The sequence below is a fragment of the Manduca sexta genome, chromosome 21 (genome assembly GCF_014839805.1).
Source record: "Manduca sexta isolate Smith_Timp_Sample1 chromosome 21, JHU_Msex_v1.0, whole genome shotgun sequence".
NCBI classification, from domain to species: domain Eukaryota; kingdom Metazoa; phylum Arthropoda; class Insecta; order Lepidoptera; family Sphingidae; genus Manduca; species Manduca sexta.
The window spans coordinates 2,521,915-2,549,525 of NC_051135.1; the positions used below are offsets into that span (position 1 = coordinate 2,521,915).

The following is a 27,611-nucleotide window of genomic DNA, read 5'->3' on the forward strand; positions in this document are numbered from 1 at the left end:
TAAGAGTGTAACCGCCGCACTGTCCTTGTGTCATACAAAAACGTTAATTATGAATTCATTTCACGCAGGGCCCTTGGAACGCCGGCAGATATAACTGAGATTGGACTTAGCTAAACTTCATTAACAACGGAACGTCATTCGGCGCTATTTTACTTAACTTTTGACTAAGAAATGTGATCAAATGTTTCACGGGCCATTGACCGAGTTCGTCGCGTGTTTAAAGTCGCAATGACATAACCGTGTGACGTACTAACAAACATGACGCGGACAACTTATGAGCGCGTTCGTGCACCGACGAAATAACGGACATTTGAATTTTAAATGTTCCATTTTCAAAAGTCTTAATTGCTTAATTAGATGCTAATGAAAACTTACGTCTTCATGTACAAAAATAATTAACTATTGTATTAATTTAGTTGCCCATAAACTGTTGTTTCGTATCTGAATTTATTATAATTGATTACGCGCCGACAATAATCCTTGAATTATAAATTAGTACACGGTTTTGTAGTAATTATCCAAAACGAATTCAATCTGGCCATACATAAAGGAAGTCTTTGATAAAGATGTCTATTTTAAGCTGCGCGCCGACGAATAAGGACTCAACTTACTTTTTTCTATCAATTTTTTGCTCGCTGACCGTTACTTTTCATCATATATTTCTTATTTTGGAAATTTGTGTTATTTTTAAATATTTTATAGCAGTTTTATTATTTTGTTTTGTAGCAGCAACAAATCCGGAAATCATTGTGCAATCAATAAATAAAGTCTAATACGACTATGACATTTAATTCTTAAACTCAATAAATAATACCCTGACCTGATACATATAATACACGAACAAACAAAACCTAAATCATACAGCAGTAATACCTTTTTAGAATGATAACAAGTTTCTTATGAGTGCGTTGTTAAACCTTATTTAAATACTAAAAACATGGTTATTAACTTACTACAAATAACTACAGGAACTTTACTTATTTTCCATTATATATAACAAATATATTTTATATAATAAACAAAACTTATAAGACTCACTGAATATTAAAATAATCACATAAGAAAACATAGTAGCGTCATTCTTCAAGACCGCTGTAAGCTTCTAGTTCGAGTAAGATTGAACAGATGTCGCTACATGTTTCAATGTTGAGAAAAAGTTTCCATTAGTGTGAGATCAACTCCCGACTTCACAGACGCACACTACCACTGTGCGGATACTGTCATTCACTGTACAGACACGGCACACATAGAAGCCGCGTACACAGACAACGCACACATGCAAACGCGCCCCTCGTAAAGACACTGGATTACGTTAGTGTATATTTTACGTTGCGTAACGGAACACGAATGCACACGTTGAAACTTTTATATACAGAGAAGTTTTGTGTTTCCACAGCGAGGACAGATGGCGCTAGCATACTCTCTTTAGATAACCAAAGAGAACTTCGCTTGTAGATTGTTTTCATTTCAAGAGCCGTTTTGAAGCAATAACCGGAGACATTAATTATCTTTGAGAAGATTGGATATGTTTCTATAATAAAGACACTACAAGCAATGAATATTGGAAACAGTTTGTAGTCGAATATTATATAATCGATTGTTATTGAGCAACAAAGATATTTTTTAATGTTCCTTTATTCATTTTAACAGTATATTAGTTTTATAGTGTAACTATACATTGTGAGAGCTTTTTACCGATGCTAAATAGATTTCATTTAATATTCGAACAGCATCCAATTACTCTTTATTATTTAACGAAGTTTGGTTATTAAGTTTATTTCTTTTTATTCAACATTTGGTCATCAAGTTATTAATGTTAAACTATTTTACGTAACTAGAACTATTGTCACAATATTAATCTAAAAAGTTGCCAAAAACTCTTAATAGTACAATAAATGACACACATAGAGTCGACGTCCTTATAACCAATGGAAAGTTCTGCACTTCATGAACTCTAGACTATTGTAATACAGCTTATTATAATAGAAATCTAGATGTCTTTGTAGAAGTGTAATTACTTCGCGTTCTTGGAGAACTTTCGGTTGTGATAAAATTTTAGCTCTAATTTTCTTTACTAAAATAATGCTCAAAGAATTTGGTATCAAAATTTTTGAATGTTTAATTTTTGATAGTGATAATTATAGTATAAACTGGAATTTAGATATTATAACGAGCAAGTTGACTTTGCTAACAAATTATTGTGTAATTAATCAAATATCAATTTCACAAATACAAATAATATTTTAATTTTTATTTCGAAAGTTATAATTATATTTTATATGAATTGAACTAAAATTTTAAGTTTAATTAACTCCACCATAACAGTATAAAGTTATTAAGTCCAAGTTGCAGTGTAGAAACGAAACTACATTTTGGGAATTTCTGTTCCCAATCCCAAGAACACTTGACTACAGAACCCAGATAACATACCATCTGAGACCGGTTTCAACCGCTCACACGCCCGCATGACGTCACGTTCTAAGTTCAAAACAAAAAATGATACACAGCGGCCATCTTGTGAAATCATATCGATTGGTGAGAAAAAATCCATTGTACTAGATAAACGGCCCCCTATTGGCCCAGTTTTTATATGAGGGTGGCACAATGGGACCAAACTTTCCCCATTTTTTTGCCACCGCGTACCCCATATAAATATGAATACGTTGTGATATTGAATTGTGCGGACGTGACGCTAGTTTCTAGATTTAAAACAGCAATTTGAAATGTCACGTAATTTGAACAACTATTTTTAATGTTAAGTAAAAGTTTAAGAACTGAAGAAAGATGGAGGTCAGTATAATTCAATACTATTTGTTAAAATGTTGTAATACAATTAAAATTTATAGTTACTGCTTTATTTATAAGACAGTGGTATTGTGTAATCGAGTCCTAAAAGCTATAGAGATAAGAATGAACTTTGATCGGACGATATTCTAAGATGCATGTTAATACATCTAGTAATTTTATCCTAGTTACTAGTACTTATAAAGATGCATGCTATTACGGTTACGGTAGATCTATGTACTCTCTTAATTAATTAGTGCTTATTTTAGTACGTCATACCTACCTATTTTATACTTACATTAATGTTCTAGTCTTTTTATACTTCTAAAGAAAAATGTAGCTCAAATTAAAAGTGTAAATTTTCCTTTCACTCAGGCTAAAATTCTTATCATAATTCCGAGTAAAACAAACCGAACAAAATTATGTAACCAAAATTACTAGACTCAAATATTCGTTGCCGCTAAACAAGCGGCTAAATTAAGTAGAATTAACATTAGGTACATAGTGGAAGAATGAAAGGCCTTCATTTTTCTTTTGCCCGCATTACTTTCCTTTTTAGGTTCAACGGAAGATAGAGGAAATTGTAACGATTAATCATTTTTACGAGAGTGCACTGAATTCTTGGGTCATGGTCAGGCATAATTAATAAAATTATATATTTGATGATTTAATAAATTTAAATTTTAAAATAGGTAATATATAATGTGTGTTTGATTTTGAACATTAACATTCGATATAAAAATAGTGAAATGAAATATAGGTTTAATGGGTATGCTTAGAATTATAGATTTATAAAAATATATTAAAATAGTTTACAGTTTTCTTATTCTTAATTATATTGTTTATCTTTCATTGATCGTTTCCTCATGACAACATGAATAATTACATTAGCTATTCACTTAACTATGCATAAACAACGATTCCATTCATAAACTTTTTATCAATTACTTCATTGATAATAGAGTTTTTTATTCTCAAAATTAAATCAATTATGTAGCTACATAAAATGATGGTAGTTCCGTTCCATCCATAAATTAGCGCTTTAACAACATTTACAACGTAATCATGTTATTTTTATAATAAAAATTACTAAATTAAAAAGATACAAAACACAACAACAGATGTGCTCATTTAGTATATAAATTATTGACCTAGCCTCTTCTGCACAAAACCTTTTACACAAACATTTTAGCTATGTTAAAAGAAATCTTACACTTAAATCTCACATTTTTTCCATTCCTTAAATAGAAATCAATTCCCACGTACGTTCCTAAAGGGATTGTATAACTGTCTCTGCACCGTAATTGCTTAATAGACCGACGTTAATTGCTTAGCCGCAAGCGGAGCGCCTAATGAAGGAATCTTGCACAACATTACGTGTATATCTTAGGGGGATATGTTATGGTGTGTGTGCTTAAATAGTATTTTTGCGTAATGAGATTTCCTTGTTTATCTTTAAGTTTATATAACAAATAAATCTGGCTTCCTTACATGAGTATATAAGTCTGTGGCTTTTCTAAACTTATCAATCAATACCCGAACTCGAAATATTTGCGAATCTCGTGTTTGTGGTGGGGGAATCAAAGCCGCGCGATGTCTCTTTTAAAACCCCACGTACACTGTTTTAAGCTGATAGATGATTTTTCAATACATTTTGCCGTCGATTAACGTTTACACGGCTATAACAAAAACACAGAAACCACGATAAAATCCGGCAAAATATTTTTATTTCAATATCTTATATACGCGTAAACATAATAAATTATTATAACAAAAATACAGTGTATCAACGAGATAGTTTGAATAGTTGTTGCGAAAATAATGTCTCACTATAAACATGGCATATGCGAGACAATGTAGAGTCCCTTATCTTTAAAATAGTTTTGAATAAAATAATGTCAAATTAAAATGAATGATATCATTCAACTTTATTGTACCCAAAGTATGTAATTAAAGAAGTACATTTCACAGAGTCCACTTGGAGAACGTTAACTACTAGAAACATATACTCTCTACAGAACCAAGACTTGTATTAAACATTCAACTCTTGCTAGGAAAATAATGAAATACTGTTAACATTTATGAGCAAATTTTAAATAGCTTTTTATTTTTATTGTACTGCTAAAAATATATAAACTAATAAAATTTTAAAGTTGGTTATACCTACTTATTAAATTGTATAATGAGAAAATATACCTTTAGCCTGTTTAAGTAATTTATATCGATAAAAATTACAATATCATCATAGGCAATCAACAATAATTTAAAAAATATCATTGTTTTAAAATTAAAGACTACATCATATTCAATATATTATTACGCTTAGTCACAAAAGTGTAAGCATTGTTGAAATTAGTGTGCCTACATTTCTCCAATAATAATTTCGTTCCATGACAGATGATTTTATAAATTAAGTTGATTATTATGAATAGTTTTATGAGTATCTATATCGTTAGAAAATTCAATGGAATTTAATTACTAAGGTTTTAAGTTTCACAAGCTTCAAGTAAATTTTATTTGACAGTTTTCATATTAAACAGCCAATTTCCGTAGTACTAATTTTATTACCATCTATTTCGAAGTATTATAGTGTGGCTTTTGTATTTGGTCAGCTAATATAATTATGCGACGAGTATAATTTACTCAAAATTTGTGCAACGGGCCCTCAGCATTACGAAAGTAATAAATAATTGCTACTTTTTAAACCGATGTACATGCTCTAAAAATTGCTTGTAGAACATTTATGACGCTTTAAACCTTTAAGAAACTTCAGATATACATAATGTATTATCGATCTTAAATGCTTTCTTAATTTATTCACAATTAGGTAGACTCTCTGTTCGGAGATATGAGTATTTTAGCATAACAGCATTCGTACTCCAGTGTAATACCGCATAGTATCTTAAGCAGCGGCTACCTGTTAAAAGCTAAGAATTTATTATCTTACTCCGATAAGGCTGAGACCACATTTACGAAGATTGCCGAAAAGTTCGATACAAATATATATTTTTATTACTACATATTTAACCTATTGTCAGTAATTTGAAGAATAAATTACACGAATTTCAAATTAAAGTATTACTTACACGTAACTAAATTCATGTAGGTGTGAGCGAAGATATTTCGTTCGATAAAAACTTATTTAAATATCTTAACTCCATTAGAAATATATTTACAGAGTAAATTATTAGTATAATATGTATCTAAATTATATTGCTAGTAAGATACAAATCGGAATAAAGACTTCTGTAAAAACTTGTTTTTATACTTACGTATACTTGTTATAATATTTACATTGTTTACATTAAAACTTGTTTTTATATTTACATTGTTTTGTGTTCACAGTTCAATAAACTCGACTTTGTATTTATCCGAAATGTAAACATGTAAGCAACTACCCTTAACTCCTTAGTAGTGTAGACATTATCTTCGGCATTTATCTAGTGCCGGCGATCGGACGACCGAATGCACTTACCGAACAATGTTCCCTTCACTATTATTTATTCGGCACGACGATGCGCACCGCATTTACGTCACTTACGAATATTATGCATTTGCCTTATTTGAGCTTCATATTTATGGTGTACAAGCAGATTAGAAGTTGCAAAATTTTAGTGCACGTCAATAAGTACTGAATTTCGTTAAACATTTTCATACTAAAAAACTACCTTTAGCTTCACCGAAAATTCCTCAAAGTATGTAAGTAAATAACTTGTTATGTATGTTTAAACCCACTAAGCGTAGTTTTTATCGGCATTGCAACCCCTTTACAGAACCCTCTTCGCGGGCATCATTAACTCGCTCGCATGCAATAAATTTCAAAATTCGTCAAGTTTATTAAAGTGCGAACAAAGGCCACGGAATGAGACCTCTGTCACCCCACCATGCGTACTCGCATTACGTAGATATGTTTAATCTCAACTCGGTTAAGATACTTTGTTTTATAACAAGGAAGTTTGTTTGTAGGATGAGCCAAATAAAAATTAAGTCATTTTTATATTTCAATAAAATTTAATATTTTTAGGCCAATATGTTGTTGGCACATACGTTAATTAATTTCTTTAGATATGAGTATTTGGAATGAAACTCAACCTGTCTGTATTAATCAATAAACGCTCTTACTATTTTGAATCTATTTATTTATTTTTGAATTTATCGTAATATTACCTCTTTTTTATGCAAAGGGCATAAAAAAAAATTACTTATTTAATTTTTGTATATCCTATTTGAGATATAGAAAAAATACTAGGCTTTGATCATTATTTTCTTCTTCACACGAAATATTTACTTAATTTACCTATAATCTTAATAATAAAAGTCAATATAATTTATTACAACTTGCTTCAATATGCTTGTTATAGGACAATACATTTCTTTCTACATCAATACCTATATCACATTTTTTAAGAAATACAAAATGCCACATCTAAATCAACTTTTGTAAATGCATGTTTCTACATCACTTCAAAAGATGAGGAAGATGATCAAATCAGAAGTTTCAGAAGTTAGTCAACTGGAGTCTTAAAGTTTTAAAGTTTCAGCTCAAGTTGAAGCAAGTTTAAATTAAAAATCCAATATAATGACAGCATTGTTCATGTTAAAATGTGAATAATACTGTCATTATAATTTTCATCTATTTTATAATTTAATTAATTATTTTAGGTATAAAATAAATAAGTTATTTACTTCATAGTTTAGATTTTTGTAGTCGTCATAAAAACAACATAATTAAACCTCGACTTCAACACGTTTCAGACTACACGTGTTCTAAAAAAAATATTCGACAAGGCAATCATGTGAAATGTATGAACGGCAAACTTATTCCCCTTAAGGTTATATTCGGATAAATTTTCTTCCCTTTCATTTTATAGGATTCCTTCTAAAGATTTTTGCAAATTATATTTTTTTTTGGTTAAATTTAATTTATGTAATCACATTTTTTTTTAATATAGACACAATTAACCGTATATACCTCTTATGAAAACACTCATTATTTTTTTATTACTTTAAGCCAATTATGTACCTTTATACGAAACAAACATAATTTTTGTATGCCGATATCAAAGAACCTTGTTACTCAAAGTACTCAGTCAAGTTCGTAATGAATACGTAATTAAAGAGAAGTGTTCTAGGTTAATCCAATTTAAGTAGACTATCATTAAGTCTCTAGGACTTAATGGCAGTCAGCGGTGCATGTTTTGGAAAAAACAGTGTAGGTCGACTTTGCTGTTGTTACGGCAAACTTCAAGTGGACATAAATAAGGGTCGCAATATTCGACGGTCCCATCCCGGCGGGCGGTGCGCTTCAACTCGCTTTACAAAACAAACTTGAACGGAGAACATTGGACTCTATCCTCCAGGAAAAGAGTATCAAATTGTATGCCATGGACCCGGATGCGTGTTTAAATAAATATGTAAGATAATCAACTTTCACAGTCAAAAAACAAGGCTGGTTTTTGGTAAACAACGATCCACGGACACATTTCAACACAAATTTCTTTGCAAAACAGTGCCTCCAGCATCAGTTTTTGGAAGAACTTGGATTAAATAAATTCTTTTAAGTGTCATTTGTTTTTAAATTACGAATCAGATTTGTTCGCGGAATGTTCACCTCTTCCAATAATTTAATATTAAATGTCATTAAGGAAGGAAATTTTCTCGAGGCGCTCATTCGTAACGGATAACTTGGCAACGATAAGCGCTCAAAAACGCAATTTCATCAGTCGTTCTCGGTAGCAATTTAATTTTAACCTTACATTTTACGTTGGATGTATTTAAAAGTATTATTAATATTTTCTCGGCTCAAAATAACTATATTATGAAATATAAAATATACAAACCTTTCTACAGTAAGCTCTAGACTTATTTCATTCCGAGAACATTCCCTTTTTATGCCACCATCCGACCATTGACTTTCAATTTCTGCGTCGCATGCAATGTAAGTCCCCAACGCGCAATACGAGAAAATAACTATGCCATTTCGGAATCGATACCTTTACACCTTAATACAGCTCAAGAGATTTTCCCTTGTCCATTTCATTCCATACATATCCCGGCTGGATCACGTATAAAGGAATATCTTAGAGTCGATGGTTCTCCGGTACCATTTGTCGACCCGAGAGACTTATTACGCTGTGTACATGACACAACGTATATTTTGTTCAAATATAATCAGGGACGCGAGTACAAACAAAGGTTTTGTTTTTGTCCAATCTTATAAAGAATATTCGGTGCGGTCTCAGAAATGCAAATGTTTAACATCATATTGGATCGGGTCGGCTTGTCATTTGCGTATATTAGATGTGGACGGCTTTTGTAGTATAATATTATATGGCTTCGATAAATGTTATGTGAAATGTAGCTCTTAAATATAGTCTAGTCACTCTCTATGGACCTACATGCGTTTTTACCAAACTGGCATTTGTTTAGCAACAACGCTCATCTTCTTGAGTGAATTGTTAGGAGGGAAACATATAAAATCAGAAAAATTAAGCTAAGATTTTTTTTTTTTATTTTTTTTAGAATTATTTCTTGTAAGATTTTAGGTATATTGTATTTGACTCCACACCGTACGGACATATTAGTAGATATGTTCGATTCTTAAAAGCTAGAATGAATTATACGCATAACTAGTAATCGGTATTAGTTATTATACAATGTTTGATATTAAAATCTGAATCACCATGGCCTCTAGGCCAGATATATTAATCCGTTTCTATACGGTAGTGATATATTTGACATTGGCATATTAAAAATTCTATTCACTTACCTACATAATCTATAACACGTTACATACTATTTAAAATATATAACCTTCTCTGATACCGTGAAATGAAGGCTTGAGTGACGCAGCGAAGCATATATAGATATGATATCATACGCAATACGCCCTCAGACCGCCCATTGTAATTCAGTTGGTTTGTTTCTATCATTAAAACAAATTGGATGATGGCGTACACGATTTTTTTGGTCATTTACATTTTGATTTAATATGGAGTAAATATGTCTCTGTAACATTTTCCCGGATTTTCCCAGCGTATTACTTAAAGTGACCCCACGTTTTATGTCTTGCACATTGTTTTGATCCAATAGATTGCCATTATTTATCTCCTGGACATGGGCCGTTATAGACATTCCCCTTCTATCTCTTTCTCTTTCTTTTTACTTCTGTTGCACTTACTAATTGGATATATCTGTCAACTAAAATTCTATTTTCAATTTCAAGGCAAAATTACGTCATTATTTTTAGATAGCAACATTTAAATATAGATACTTATGTCTAATATATAGCATGTTAGAAAGTATATTTACATAATTCATTTTACATCTCAATGCGTGCGACATGACGAATACAAAAATATATATATTTTCCTATAATACGGATAGACAGAAATAAGCAATGGGATGTGGATGAATGAGGAAACGTTATCTCAAGGCAAGTCACGGATCAGATGATCGGACCAACGGCGGAACGCTCCCGTTAATTATAATCGCCGAACCCGCCCCTGATGAAATTTGGGAACCTAATAATCTCTTCATGCTGTCTAACCACAATAATGTATGTGTATAGGGGATTTTATTTATAAGGAATATTAACATGTTTGCTGTATTAAATGTATGTACCTACATAATATTAATATACGTATCTGTGTCTATATTTGAATATAGCGAGAATTCCAATAGCTAATTTAATTTTAAAAGAGTAAATAATATTTCTAATATGTCTTTTAAATAGCCTCGTGACTTTTGTTAAAATTCACAGCTGCTCATAGATACCTCGAGAACAAAATAATATATTTAAAGTACTTAATTGGTCATTACTTAGAATTGTAAAATTAAAAATGACAGCTGATAAAATCAACAAAAACTTTATTATTTTCCAATACAGATGGCGAATATCGCGATATTTTTCTATATTTGTAAAAAAGAATACCTATAAATTGGCAGCTTGTTAGGACAAATAAATAAAAAAATAATAAGGCGTGTATCTTCAATTCCACGGTCTAGCATATTCGGTCGTCAGCCAATAGCTGTTATTTTATACAGAGGGCAAATACCATTTGCTCGATCAGATATTTCTTTATTGGTCTTATTTTTATTAAATTAGCTTGTTAATGTCTACCCAATTAACTTATTAGGGCATAAATCAGCTTTGAACTGCAGAGATCAGTTTCAAATAAACCAGAATTTTGGGTAACATGAATAATAAAACATGATATGCTCGAGCTTGTTAATATTATTGGTAAATTCGATCAATTTGCTGAACAAAATTTTGTTTTATTTCTAACGGCCTTTGGGGGAGTACAGGAGATTATAGTGGAAGCCATGATCATAGAACGGAACTGCTACTGCCAAAATATGAATCACATTACGTATATTGTTTTTGGCAATATAAACTTTTTCTCATTTTAATACCGAGCTGGATTCTCATTTTTAATGTAAAATCCATTGATCTATAAAACTTATAAGGAGGAAGTTAAGTTATTTTTATCCAAGTATAAATTAAATATTTTTGTACTATAAAAAATTAAGGAAAAGACATATAGTTTTAAAAAAACATAGTACATAATATTATGTATTTTCTAGAAGAGGAATGCCTACTTCATTGAATTACTGAATAAGTATTCAATGCTTACTCGAAAGCGAATGCAAAGTGTCCCGAAATTTATTATTCTCTCTTTCGAAACATATTCAATACATTTTGCGTCCCTTCGCTCTTTCGTAAACAAGATAGTTTCGGGACTATGTGTACTTTACGTAAATTCTTGTGCCCAAACGTATGCAATATCTTGATATTAGACAAGTACTCGTCCATATTATAAATATATAGACGTAAATAAAAAAGCTAACAAAGGACAGCAGACTTAAATTATCATAAATATTTTTGTTGTGCTCATGAAAATAATTTGCAAAGCCTAGCTCTATGGGCTGCGAATATTTTACTAGAGATTTCCTGAGCTTATTTTTAATATATTATGCGAGGATATAGCTTTCTTAAATATTTTACCCAATTTTATTTAAAAATAAAGAATAATCTTTTTAAATTTTGTTTTCAGATAAGAGATCTCCTTCAACAGCAGCGGTGCAGAACATTTGGTTTCAGCGAGTCCTTCGCTCAAGTGCACCTAAGCGGTCGTGAACCTCCCAGACCGAATATTACAGAGCAAGTTTGTTTAACTTGCAGAGACAGGCTTAGAAAAATATATTGCTTAGGTAAAATACAATTTCGTAGTTTATCTTTGCTTCAAGAAAATATATTACTTCGTCACCCAAAACTTTTGCAATAGTAATTCTGTCTAGATTTCATCTGTCGCATTTTACTACTTATGTTATTTGTAAGAAGGTTTATCTATCTTATTAAGAACGAATAGATGTTTCGGGCATCGTTACAAATGATGTTATTAGGGAAATATATGAAAGATTTCTAGACAAGTATCGCTTCTAAAGAGCCATTATTACTATTCAACGCTCACTATACGTGCTGAGGCGTAACAATTGTCACGTGATCAGTTCCGTTGTACCTGCGTACTCCGCTCTCCGCCTCTCCTCGCGCCGTCCCGCCGCCCCTGAGCGTCATTGACATGCAAATGAAACGGGCCGCGGACCGCTGGTTATTTATCTCTGATTGGCTTCGTTTATTCCGCTTTGACAGACAGATTCCAATTCAAAACGGAACCCGCACTGGGTTTACATAATTAAATATGCAAATACAAGTGTGCAGTCATCTTTTGAGACCAAATATCGTATTTTTATACGTTTTGAAAATATCTGATTACACCCATATTTCCAGGTAGACATCTCGCCAATCGGTACTCAGTTGCATGATAATTAAAATCATCATATTTTGACTCTTCAAGGGAACGGATGAAATCCTACCGCGCGCAATTTCAAGAATTTTATAAATTTCCATAATTTTCATGTGAGAGAGTATTTTAGGAGATTTACATTTTATAACATATTTATTTTTACTGCAACACATACCGAGATGCTAATATGGCTTATTAGTTTTTTCCCAACCATAACAAACCACTTTTGGAAGAAAAATCATGTATGTTCATTTCATGTCAATCGTGGTTTGTGCAAAGCGAAGCCTGCGATTCTTTGGACCGATTGACGGCTATTACATTGATCGCCTCACTTATCTGCAATCGCGAAAGCTTATTTCTCCCGAATAAGATTTAATAACCGTTTACCTCTGCAATTTGTTCGGTGCTCCCTCTTTGGAAAACATTAGCCGTTCTATAGCATTGAATTCAAAACAAAAGCCGCTATCGATTGTCAAAGCCGGGCCTTGTTCTAATTTTGTTAATGAACTTGTTTTTATCTTAATTACACAATTTGTGCGGCATTTTTGAACCGTGTACTAAGTAACTGCATTTGCTTAATTAATTTATTACATATCAAAGGAACGTTTGGGATTTTTATAATAACGGTGTTACTACATTGTTTTAATTAGATTCCTTAATGTTGATAATTAGTAAAAATTTTAATGTTATTTTACTAGTCGAACAACTAAAGTATAATATTATATGCTATAGAATTTACAAGAATAAACTTACAAAATAACTACTTAGGTACATAAAAATAAAGTTAATGACGTCAAACTATATAAAATTAAATGACAATTGTTTCTTTATCTTAAAACATAATAAGTTTGATCAACTAATATATTTGCGTAGTAAGAATTTTCTTAAACTTTACCTATCCTAACAATAATCATATCGCGTACATAAGTTTCTATCTACCTTGGATAATGTATTAAGAACAGAGACGTATTCAGATAATGCCAAGGGGGAACTCTTCTCCGTCAACAATCACAATAAAAATAACACTTCAATTACAATATAATAATATTATTAGTTACTTTAATAGATGCACTTTTTGTGAAATCGGTCCAAAGTTACCTGTATCTGTCACTCAAGATACAAGATTTTGCTTTAGTTTGAGAGAGCGATCCATATATTTGATTAAGCCTTAAGAACTAGCTTTGGATATTTATTTATTTTTCCTTTTTTTTTGTGGCTAAGGAAGCATGTAAATAAATAAATAAATAAATATTTACAATTGCTCGCGAATCCGCCCGCAGAATATAGTTTTTCCGAGATATAAGTCCCACTATATGCTTATGTTCTTCACAGTGTCTTATCTCCATACCAAATTTCATCAATTCCGTTTTGTAGTTTGATGCGTTTAAACGGCAGATGACTTTGTTATATAATATGTAAGGAAATTTATAATAGTGCAACATTATCACGTTATATTTTCCATTATTAGTACAAAAAGTTGTCTCAATATAAAGCGAAGGCATAGTAATATTAATAAAGGGTTAACTACATAGCATTTACTCTTATATTAAAGAACTAAAAGTTTGCCTGCTGTTCCGTTCGAGTGAAAAAGTTTTTGGGGGATAAATATTTCTCGAGATAAAAAAACAGCCCATAGCACTCAGGAGTAATGTAGCTTCCTATTAGTGATATAATCAAAATCAGTTTAGTAGTTCCGAGATCAGCGCGTTTAAACAAATAAACAAACTCTTCAGCTTTATATATTAGTATACATATATAAAATACTTTCTGACGTAATAAGCTATTGTGACCAAAATTCCATTTTAGGAAAATCCTAGGTAAGCCAATGTATAATGAAATTTATCTCAAAACTTTATAAGACTCACTACTTAACCCAAATAAGCGGACTTGGAACAAACTTGGACAATATAGTTACTTGTAACTCGACATTTCTTGAAATCGATAAAGACTTCGCCCCGACGAAGCGTGGACCTTCGAACAATCTCCTTCACTTGGTAACAATGAAGCTATGTTCTTTAACTTAAAATATCAACATTTTCCAATAACCTCTACAACTTATTTATTTATTTAATTAAATTAAGACGCAAAACAGATAACAATCAAAACTATAGCAAATTATAAATATACACGCATAAAAACTAGAATGTTTTAATAACTATATATAGTAACTCTATACTTACTCGTTTATATTATATTATGTTCTATAGTATTTAAATACAAAACACGCATCTAAACTCGGCAAATGCAACATCAATTTCCAAAAATTATGTAACTTTTCCAAAAGTTACCACGCTCCGGTGTTACGGAAATCATTATTCCTTTAGACGTAAACATACATTAAAACTTTATTTATCACGAAATATCATGGAATTCGTTCTATTATCGGCAGCTTCGCATGAGAAGTGGATATTAACAACGTAGTGACAGCGATCTTGCTTATTTGTACACATTTATTCCTACAAATTTATACAGAACATTGCGACGAAACTACGTTAATATTAGTAAGTAGGTTGTTTTGATGTGACTGCTCACGCTTTTTGTGTTTGTAGTGAGTATTTCTAAATGTTCTTTAAGATGTAGGAGAATGGGGTCGAAGTATATAAAAACTTATAGGTTACAGTGGCGAAATATGAAATTTCCCGAAAGGGAATCTGGTCCACAATATATACTAATATGCATAAATGCAGTCTGCAAATCGTTCTTATATCAACCCATTTACCAGCGGAATGTTTGCCGGCAAACATGACAGCTACATGACATTACGTGTGTCACGGGAATATAACCTTATTATATACCACATAATAAGGTTATTTTCCCGTGACACGCGTAATGTCATGTAACTGTCAAGTTTGCCGGCAAACATTCCGATGCTAAATGGGTAAATTAGATTCTACATAAATTCTATATAAAGAGCATCCGGTAGGAATTGAGTAATATGAACCCTTCGCCACTGGTAGGTTAAACCGATCTATTAACAATACATTTTATTTTCCGCTAAAGATATAGGTACATGATTATTATATAGAAATTTAACACAACCGAAGGTTTCAACACGGACTGTCATTATTTTTTTTTTTTAAATCTTTATTTAAGGAGCTTGGTCGTTATTTCGCGACTATGTCGCTCCAACTGTCATTATTACAAACATAAAATACTATAACTTATACCATGAACAGAGAATATCAACATTATATGCGGAATTCTTAAGAATGCCTTGCACACACGTGTTTTAAACGTGCATTATTTATGTATGTTTGCCGACCAAGTACTTTTTCAAGCATTGCATATTTTGAATAATCACATAAAAATATTTATGTTAATTATAAAAGAAAATAAGGAGGCTTAGCAAAGACATTCCTATCATTTTAATACAAATTACAACGGAATTCAGATTCATCGAAGATAATCAACTTATGAAGAAGTGCACCTGTATATTTTTATTTTACTAACTTTTGCTCTCCTCTCCGCCTGTATTATAGTCCGTTCCAGAGATAACAACACTCAAACGTAACATAGCTTCCAATTAGTAAAATATTTTTTTAGAATCGGATGTATAATTTTATAGACTGTTCTTTACACACAAACTTTACCTTTTTTTCTATTTATATAAATTTTAAAATTTACCAAAACACATAGCACAAAATTGTTACTAGATACTATTGCACTAAATTATTCGCTTTATATATATAATGCTTTATAAATTTCATATCTAAGTTTACCAGAACAGAGCTCAAAACTGTACCTAGCAATATACCTATTCGCTATGACACTACCCATTTGTTCACCTACAGCATACCTACAGTTATATCTGTTTTATGTCGCTCTTTCCCGTGCTGTTCGAATACAAAGTTCGAGGGGGCTAGAATGTCTATTTTTCGCGAGTCACGTATCGGTTGAAGCTTATCCGGCGTTAGGTTTGATGATAATAAGTGATACCGCCGAATATGAGCGTCGTGGATGTAAAATAAATGCCTGAAAGTGGCACCGGGGTAGTTAATAAGAAAAAGTGTAAATTATAATAATAATTGATTGGAGACGATTCCATACTTTGAAACCATAAACACCCGTGCCTTGAGTTTTGAGCATCGGAGGGTAGTTAACTTTTAAAAATAATTTTATATGCTTTGATATTTTTGACACATATATAAAAATGTTATAAACACGTTGGATGCAGGCGGTTTTCGATGAGTTCGTCTGGAAGTCTTTGGGAGACACCTATGTTCAGCAGTGGACTTTATGTAGCTAATGATGATAATGATGTAATAAAAATGTTAAAAAAGATATCTCTCAAACCAAAGAAAGATAATAGTAAATCTTTATTTAGAACTACAGTTTTTATAAAATATAATGTTCGATAACATCTGCATTAGTTAAGTCACTGTGTCGGAGATATCAACGCCCGTCTCCGTAAATAAGAAGCGCCAATTTCTATTCCATATATATCTATCTTTAAGTCAATATAATATAAACAGTAGCAATTAAAATCTATAAATTACTAGACATACCAATGGTAAATAATGCTCGAGTATACTTGTACCTCTTTATTATGGAATGTTGTATATTTTTTTATTTCGTTCACATTTTATTTATCATTTTTTAATTATGTGACTTATTGACATGATTTAAGTCCAAATCATAGATATACCTAAGTAAAGTTTGCAAAGATGTTTAAAAAAATTCGATAAACGCGCAAGCATTCGCGGCGATTAGTTGCAAAATTATAATCCAACAATCGCAACAAACATGCCAGTCGCCTGTTTACCTACATTTGCTTAGCTACCATTGTTCGAACACGTAGTGCTCAGTTTTATGGCGCAGCGTGGCCTCAGGGTCAAGGTCATTCGACGTAAGGCGCTACATTATGTGGGCAGTAAGTACTTACATCAGGAAAGAGCTTGGTTTAATTGAACCACGCTAAGTATCCACCCACCTACATTACTAGGCTCATTAACCTGCCTTTATTTACAGACTTTTTAAGTTTTATTAGGGCTTTTTATTCCGTGGTTTGTTTACGTAAAACATGTGGCTAGGGCATTGAATGCAAAATATAAACACGATTTATTTTTATGATTCTTATATGTATGTAAATTTGAGATTGTAATAAACCAGAAAAAAATATTAAATTTAATAAAACCGCATTTCGAAATCTTCAAATTATAGAGTCACAATTAATTAATTTCTATTTTTATCATTTACCACTTCATAAAAAGTTTTAAATATAATGTGTAATGAGTAATGACCAACCTCAATACCTTGGAAGTCACATCTAGTTATAAAACTTCCTAGTCCCGGAGCTTTCACTAGGCGTCCTCGCAGAGTCAATATCAATAAATGGGAAGCTGGGAAATTGGATGTGTTGCGGCTCGTGGCCGGGGCAGCACCGTACGTAATAAGATAGTAATGAGCCGATCGCGGCACTCGTAAAAATATGCCCATTGGCTCCCGTACTATGACTAAATATTTAACTAACTCGCTGTGTCCTTCGTGTTTGACTACGAATGTTACATTGTGGCGATTGCTTTTGATCAGAAGCAGCTGTTGGTACAGATGTTTCTTGTTAGCAAAATTTATTGCTATAAATCTTATAGCAACGTTGTCCAGATTTAAAATATATTCACTGAGTTGTAAGTTACTTTGTAAGGATTAGTAATATTCTTTAAATAACTAAAAAAAGGAAGAGGAAAGGGTAAATGTGTGAGTATGGCTATTTAAAATGTACAACGTAATATTTTTGATACTAAGTAATTGTTTGGAAACTATAAAACTTTAATATGATTGAAAAATGATACTTATTGACTATCTAACAACAATAGAGTAACCAACTTTACCAAAGAACATTTGACTAATCATTACTTATCTATTCAATTCTACTTATTTAAAAAGTATATACAATTTATCAAAATTCAAATATGGAACACAACTATAAACGGACTATTTCATAGCAACAGATCGATACGAAAGTTATCGCTCAGTCGTGCCCTTGCCACCACTTTTATTCAAATTGAAACGCCTTAACCTCTCATCCACCTGTCGGTGCCTATTAAATTCGTCTGGTACTAACCAACTACATTCAAATAAAAGATGTTTTGGTAAACAGAGGCTATGCGATCGATAGTATTGTCCATTGAAGTCATGGTCATCATCTGAGGCTCTTTGTTTATGCAACTCCACGTGCTCTCGTCATTCTTCTACATCGTGAATATTAATTTAATTTCGGCAAATGCGAAAGACCTTGTTTAACGAAAACTAGTACAATTACTCACCACGTTCATTTTCGCTCGTGCCATACGCTCACGATCCGATCTGAAACGAAATGCCAACATTAATTAACGCGTTCAATTCATTTGTAACATCAATTCTAGAGAATTGTGTGACCCGTTGCATCAGCCTACAAGGATTGATTTGACATTGACACGCCGCGCATGCGTATTGTCCTAATTCGGTACTAGGGCCCGGTGAATACGAAATAATATGTACACGGATCCACGAGTGCAACAGAGACAGATATAGGGTAATCGGGGATGCCTGCGAGGGCCGGGTCGGTAACATGGCTGACGGCTATTGCATCTGCATGCATTTTAAAGAACGGTATTGGATGCAGACATTTTTGTGGGAACGAACTTTCTCTTCGGCGGCTTTTAGTAAGCGTCAAATTACACTACAGCCGACATAATTTGTATGTTATTTAAATAAAAACGTAATAAGCTACGTTATTCACGAAGCTGTAGGTAAAATTATCCAATTGTAAAACATTACGCGAGTCTTCACAGGAAATTTAACTTTCATGGTGGTTTACCCACGTGTAAGGCTCAGTCCATTGACCCTGCAAAGTAAGTCATGGAAACATCCGACGGCGCCTCCACAAATTAAAATTATACCAAGCTTTACTAAACTTCAGTGTAAATTGCACTTTGAACCCACGCTGCGATTAATCATTTTCCAATGACGAATGATCATCAACAGAAATCGAATGAGTTTCATAATAAAAACAGTCTACTGTTAATATACGCCGCGTCTAGATTTATGCAGATGTTTGAATATAAATTACGTTGCGAGCCATTTACATAAATAGCGATCGATGGATAATTCAAACTCGATAAGCTGTCTTGTCGAAAATTCACGTGTAGGTAGATAACTTATCTACTTTATACGTTGTTATAGGTATATACCAGATTTCCTGTTTAGACGTTAAAAAATCAAATAAATCATTGATTTGAAATTAAGGATGAACTTGAATACTTAATGACCAATGGAATTCGTTTTTGAAATATGTAGGAGGGAGGACATTAACTTGATTATTAAGTCTATAATTATGCCAATTTTACCAAGGTTACAAAATAAATGTATTATAATACCAACGCTACACCATACTGGTTGATTGTCAATAGAACATGTATATCAGGGAAAAAAAAATAACTTAAATATCCTTTTTCGATTTCTCATAATTAATTCTTGGTTAGGAGAAAATAGTTTCTAACGTGTGCAATATTAGGTGGTACATCGAAAACAGCTGTTTTTAGACCAAACCGGGATTTCCAGTTATCTAATTCTACTAGATATATAAACAATATTGCCGTTTAGTCAAATTTATCTTAAAGAGGTGTAGATTGGATATGTAATAATTGATGTTAGAATGATTTAGTTATAACTAATACGGATTAAAAATTCCTTTATATTTCCAGATACAAAATGGTCGTAGCCTAATTAAAATAAAATAGCATTCTGTAGTTTCAATAACAAACTAAAATGATTCGTATTGAAATAAATTAACACTATTACAACAAAATTCCATGAATATTCCCGTTTTAATAAGAAGCTTTCATTTGGAACGAAACGTTCCACTGAAAAGGCCAGCCTGCTAATCGCTTCAATTTGACGCAAGTAAAGTAAATAAAAGTTTAAACAGATTAAACTCGGTAACGAGGGCCGCCGGTGGAATGAGCGGGGTACGGGAAGCGCAATTATCTCGTCCTATTTTCCCTTCTAATTTCACGTTAGGTCCGCCCTTGAAGGCACAGACGGGCGGATAAAAATCGCAAACATTTTATTTATGTTTCAAATTAATTCATATTATTTATATGGTGGTTTATATTTGTCCGGTGTGCCGAGGTTTCGTGAACGGTTCATTTTTACGAAAAAGAAATGTTATTGTTATGTTCTTTATGTTAATCGAATTATTATCACATATTATATGTGTGCGAGCAACTTTAAATTATTTAAAGTTTAAATTTTATTTTATTCGTAAAATAGTGAAACGTCCGTCTGCATAGTTTTTCTAATGACAATTGCCCAAATGGGTAGACACCTTACTCCTTAGTTATACACCGTGTGAAAATTAGAGCTAGCGTCAAAGGCATTCTGAAAGGCTTTAATAAAACTCGCCTAGTAAGACAATATGTAAATAAAGACTATTGTCTCGCTACACTTCTCTTATAATTCGTAAAGCTGTATAATAAAAGCCTCGAGCATACTAGGCAACTCAATCTCTACACGCATAGCATTTTAATGTATAAACTTATATCTGATATTTAACAATGCTTGCTTGTATTTGATATTATACAACTTTTATTTAATAAACTTTAAGAAGCTTGTACTTAAAGATAGGGTGAAGGCTGCTATTATAGGACTATATACGTTTTTTATTATTTTAAACTTAAATATTTATTTGATAAAAATATGTATACTCCAAAGCAAATTAAAGAAAGAAGGGGTCAAAACTCTTACGATTATTGTTATTCTTGTTTCCTTTGGTTATCTCCAAGTCAAAACATGATTTCAGAGGGTAAATGTAACATTTGCATACAAATTGGCGCAAGTTGATATCATTGAACTTTATTAAGGAAAGCCCTCGATAAACACCCCATGTAGATTTTATCCCGTAATCTTGAAAATTTTTGTTGAGGTTTTATCTCCATAAACAGAAACAAAGGGAGAGGGATGATCTGATTGGTTTAAATGCGCAATCGTATCCCGTGATTTTTTATGCCAATTTTTGTGTTCTTTTTGATAAGTATAAATTAAACATAACATCGCGTAATTTGCTCTTCGTAAATATTAAGCTATGTGAATTACAAAGCCATTTCCAATTAATATAATAAGCATTTAAAAACTTTATAATTATAAACTATTTTAATGCCTTTATAAAATCCTCCATTGATAACAAGATAGCATTGAAATGCGGATCGTAATCTTTCCGATATCTGATACGGCTTCCCTTGTGGAAACATATAAAATGCATTTGTTTATTGTCTCTTCGACTTTAAAACGTAAAATTTGCACATCGAATAAAATTGTAAGAAACTGTTTCATTATAATAGTTAGAAATTATATATCAGTGTTTATTGTAGCTCTACGGAATCTTAGTTTATTCAAAAGTTCAATAACATCATTTAACAACCATGTCTCTGTCGTATACTCGATGTAAGTTAGAAACTAATATTTTCTATAGTAAAAGATTGATCGAATGTTTATGAGCAAAGCACTTCTTTTCATCAAACTACTCATCTTGCTTAAGAGTCATAGATTCAATTTCTTTGTTTCATAAGGCGACCCAATCGTTATCGGTTCCCGTTTCTCACAATGTGTTTACCATGTTTTTCCAATCTACATACAAATATAGGATATATTCGTGACTTGCATCGCCTGTGCCAGATTAATCCACAGTCCAAGAGGGAATCGGGATTGTCTTAGTAGATTAAAACATCCATTTACATAATGCTTCAGACGGCAAGACGCCCAAAATAAAATTTAGGTATATTTACGTCATCGGAGCTCACACATCGAAGATTGGTATACGATGGAATCGTCAAATATTTTCGTTGGAAATAGACCAACGTTTTTTATGTACATATCTGATGAAAGCCAAAGATTTCTTATGATCATAATTTTGATAAAAGATAGGCAGAATATATTAATTCCGAGATGCGTTATAAAATATAGAACACACGACGCGGCTTTGGTTAATTAACACATAGATTGAATGCAGTGGGCAGTATAAAAAATATAAAAAGCCAGTGAAAAATATACTTTATTGCCATAATGCCGTGAAGAACATAATGGCATGGTTTTAAAAAAATACAAAATGTTTCTATTATTTTCTGTTCGAAAGGTTGAGCCGGCAATCAAATAAATTAAATCGCCAAATAAACTATTTCTACCGATAACTTCAAAACTAATATAAATAAATGATAGCTTAATTTTTTCTTATAATATAAATAGGTAAGCAGATGAAGCAACGAAGCGATTAGTTTTAATGTTTTGTTCCTTGCCGAGGGATTTCGGCTGAAAGGGGTGTTTATCTAAATAGCGGGACATAAGTTTCCAGCATTTGCATTCACCTGCAAGTTTAGACGCGAAGGCTTTATTATAAAGAGTGGAGTCAGTAATTATAGTGGCCGAGTACAGACATGAAGTGGTGTACAAACAACTTCGCCCGCAGCAAGTTGTAACGGCAGGCTGTGGGATAATTTCATAAGCCACAGCAATTATATGGATTTCAGATAAAAAAATTAAGAGTTTTTAAATCAATAATAATATTTTTTATTAGTATTTAACTAAAATTCATTAAAAAAGTATTACGTGAGTTTGCTTAAACCTCATGGCTCTTCGACGGTTCTAATCAAGAACTACGTAAGCTTTATAATCCCTTCTATCTAATGTAATATATTACTAACCTGCAATTTTGTATTATTTCAGGATACCTACTCGGAGATTAATTGAATCCATTCAAAAAGACCGACTCTTACAATGGATAATCCCAGAAATATTCACAATTGTTCGTACTCATTTATTCAATTTCATGTACGATGTAGTTATATAAAATAAGTTCTAAGTATTATGTACACGACTTTTTTTAAATGAGCTGAATATGATCATTTTAGTTACTTCAGAAAGCTTCGTTATTGCGTTTTAAAAACGTCGTGTGCGAGTACATATTGAATATACTTCGCCAGAATGTGTTATGTGACCCTACTCCCTCTTTGATCGGTCGTATCCGTGATCATCAGGCGGGCTACATGCTCGTATTATCGGTCAATTGCAAAAAAGCATCAAACTTTTGTAAAAAAAAATATTAACGAAATTATTTTTTTTAGGAAACGACGATGTGCACTGTTAAGTCGCACGGGTTTTACATTTTTCAGCAACTTTTTATTTTTTTATCGTTAAATATTTTTTTCTTGTTTTGATTATTAAAAAAAAACCGCTTCTATCAGAACGATGTTCCTAATGCCGCATCTTTGCCAGTATTATATGTACTACCGAATGCCAGTATATAATGAATTAAATTATAGTATGAACAAAAGAAACATGTCTTTCAAAAAAACTAATTGTAGTGTGAATATGTCGTAAAATATTATTTTCTTGAAAGTATTACAGAAATTATAAATTGTTTAATAGCGTTAAAACTTAAAGTACCTAGTTGGTTAAAATTCTTTAAATTTAAAGTTTTAATACAATAATATAAGGTTATTAAAAATCCAGTATTGCACGGTTATGTTTTCCTCTTAGTTTTATGTTTATTATTGTCTTTAATTTTCGTCGAATATAGCATTAATTGTATTATTTTCTATAAAAATAGTTCTTAAATAATTATAAGAATGACGCCAATATTTTTATAAAGGACACAATATAACTTGGTTTAACTCTCACTTTCAATAAAAAAAGTAAAATTCCATTGCAGTCTCACTTTCCATTTTATAAAAAATGTACTCAATGCTCAATACACAGGTAGCCGAAAGGTGTTTTTAAAAAATGCCGACTTTTTAACAATTGCTACTGTCCTTTGTTTATTTTTCAAAAGACTCTTTTACTTTGTTACTTTTGTTAGTAATTTATTTGTACGAAAACAAACTTTTATACTAAGACGCCGACATATATATTGTTACAAATTGTACAAAACAAAGGCTATGAATATAATGTTATAAAAACGTTCACTAGTTTATTGCACAACAACTTAGTTATAACAATTTATGATAGTTTATTTTATAAGTTAATTAGTTGTACCTACTTATATGAATGTTAATTATTTTTTTTTAATGAACCTTACGACTACATTCATGTGAGTAATTATATTAATAGAAATTAAGTATTATGTTTAGCACCAATAATTTTTAAAAACATAGATAATGTTGCAAATAATTCCGCTTGCCTCTTTTGTTTGTACCACGCCGGGTAATCGTTTAGACCGGAATGTTTGGCTATAAAGCCAGAGTTTTTAGTTACCGGCTATCCAAGCAAGTTCGCCCCCGGGGTCAGAATGATGAGAGTTTAGAAAGACCTCTAACCCCTCTCTCTAGCAGGGTCTTTGCTACACAAAGCATTACCTGTAGGTAATAATATAATGTATTATACTTATGGAAATAAAGACTAATTTTTCAATAAGCAAAGTTATTCATAGACAAAGTAAACAAATTAAGAATGTCAGTAATTATGAATTAAATATATTGTATCACTTATATTTTCACTCAAGTTAAAATTAATTTGTAGGATAACTTTTATCAAAATTATGTCCTAAAGAATACTATAATCCATTAATTTTAAATTGGTTAACAAATTTGGAATTTTATGAAACTATTTTAATATAGCTACGTATTTTGTTATTCAATGTTTCTTTATAATAAGGTATAATGTAATATTGACATATAAAATTTATTGTAAGTGATGGCAGCATTTAATGGTTAATAAAGATAAATAATGTCTAATAACTTATTTTCCTTTAAGGTTAACACGCCAGGCTATCAATAATGGCATTTACAATCTATGTAGCAGCTGCATGTAACTTCTCATATAGAAAGTGACACCTATGTCATTGCAGGTGCTTAGTGACTTTTATTATATTGTATATGTACATAAACACATTACCTATTTAAGTATATTTCGTGTATGCGATAATAACTTTTATTTGTAAGAAACACTCATTATTTAAAAGCTCTTGTGCTTCACGAATGAATAAATATATTTTTCAAGAAACAAACTCTAGTCTTGAATTGATCAGGTAGCTACGACCTGCGCATAGTAAATAGATGAAATAGGGAACGTCTAGGGTCCCTCCGAAAAGTTATATCGCTCGAAAAGAATAGTATCACTTACTGTTTTTGTATTTCTCTTTACCTAAAGCATACATTATTTATCCGACGAACCGTGCTTCTCTCAAAATTCCTTGCGGTTCTTGTATATTGAGCAGAAAATAAGTTTGTAAATTATGAATTCCACGAATAACTTTAAATGTATTTAAGGACATTTTTAAATTTACTTATTAAAGTTACACATATTATAGAAAACAAGGTAAACAAATTAAGAATGCCAGTTTTATGAATAAATAAAATTTCTCAATTATTCATTTTGTATTTAGTGGCGTTATAATTTATATGATAGATAACTTTTATCTGGTATATAAAGCTCGATGTCAATAAACGTAAATTATGATTCCACAAGTCTAATTTTAAGTTACAATTTAACATTTCTAGAAGCTACGAAGACATAGTAGCTACCGAACTATCTAAATTATGCATGGAGCCGACTCGAAGGGTAAGTCAAAAATAACCGGGCTATGGCATGTTCAGCCCTCGTTCGCTCGAGATGAAATATTGTTTCAGCAAAAAAACATGACGTACGATTTTTTTTGCATTCTATGGTGTTTGCTATGATTGAGACTCACGCAATTTCAGTGAACATAGTGATTTTACTGCGTCGTTTGAGGAATTATAGGAAATTTATATATTATCATTATGTTATAAATCTTGTGAGTTTTATTAGTGTTAATTACTTTCATAATTATTTTTCTTTATATCTCCATAGAGAGTTTTTTCATTAATGAAAACGTCACCCCCATTATTGAATATACATTAATATATAAAACGTACAAATCTACAGAACAAAAAGACAAAGTTATGGAATTAATGTTCCCGCAATCTCAATGTGTATGTGATGCAACTACTTATTATACAAACGATTTCCTACTAAGTAGGATATGTAACTTCAATAGTTATCCATTTATTATTTTTTGTTATTCCAAGTGAGTTATTTACTAGGTAAGTTTTTAACAGGACTCAAATACTTTATTCAACTCGCAAACATTTACCAATAAATTGAAACGCGCGGTTTCTTTTCCAAATATAATAAACGAATATAAGGGAAAAAACTGTTCCCCGATACCGATTCAAGTAAATATCCTCTGAATATGAATAGGGAAATACCAAACTCGGCCCAAAAAGGGGACAGCGTTAGTCCCCTTGCTACACAAATTTCCCGAGACACTCGAATACATTTTGTATGAAACATCGAGCAACGTCGCAAAAACATGTTTGTTTTGATATTTGCAAGTGCACATGTCTCAGCTAGATTTTTTTGATCACAGGTGCAATAGTCATAAACTGGATGCAAATAAAAACTGCAGAATAACTTGGCGGTTTGATATTTTATATAAAAAAATTAAATACTATATTATATAAGTATAATTACAAAATTTTAAGGCGCAAACAATTAAGACTATGCTTAAGATACACTCAGTACCACTCGTTTATAATCTAATAGGCATACTTAAATATTTCGAAGACAAATTATAGATTCAGTTTTACTACAGTTCTAAGACATCAGTGTATTATTACCTATATAGTACAAGCTTAGGTACTTCGTAATAGAAAAACATTCTGACAAAAGTTTTAAAGGTATACATTTTGTTTACCTTCCCGCCTGAATTTAACAAAGGTTTCGCTATCAGATTCTTGGCAAACACGATCTTTGTGTTGAATACCTCTACAGTTTTAGCTAAGGAAATTCTTTCGTTTTTTACCTTATTACCGTATTCTAACATTTCTAAATTGAAAACAGTTACATTTAACTACAATTGTAACACTAAAAATCGGGCGTCAATTGAATTCATCCACTATTTATGTTGAAGCTAAGTAAGACAGGTTGGTATGTTGCTCCATTCAAATAAAATTTCAAGCTCGTATACGAAAATGAAAGCGCATCTGCTAGGTATTTTACGAAGCGTACATTATCACACAAAGACCTCCCTCG

At 31.6% G+C, this 27,611-nt stretch overlaps 1 long non-coding RNA gene across 1 annotated transcript; it reads left to right on the forward strand.

Annotated features, from left to right (window-relative positions):
- Positions 1-2,646: 2,646 nt before the first annotated feature.
- LOC119190002 lies at positions 2,647-25,262 on the forward strand. The gene is made up of 3 exons (XR_005112712.1): positions 2,647-2,790; positions 11,841-11,997; positions 23,286-25,262. It is a non-coding gene; the product is annotated as an uncharacterized LOC119190002 (long non-coding RNA).
- Positions 25,263-27,611: the final 2,349 nt, after the last annotated feature.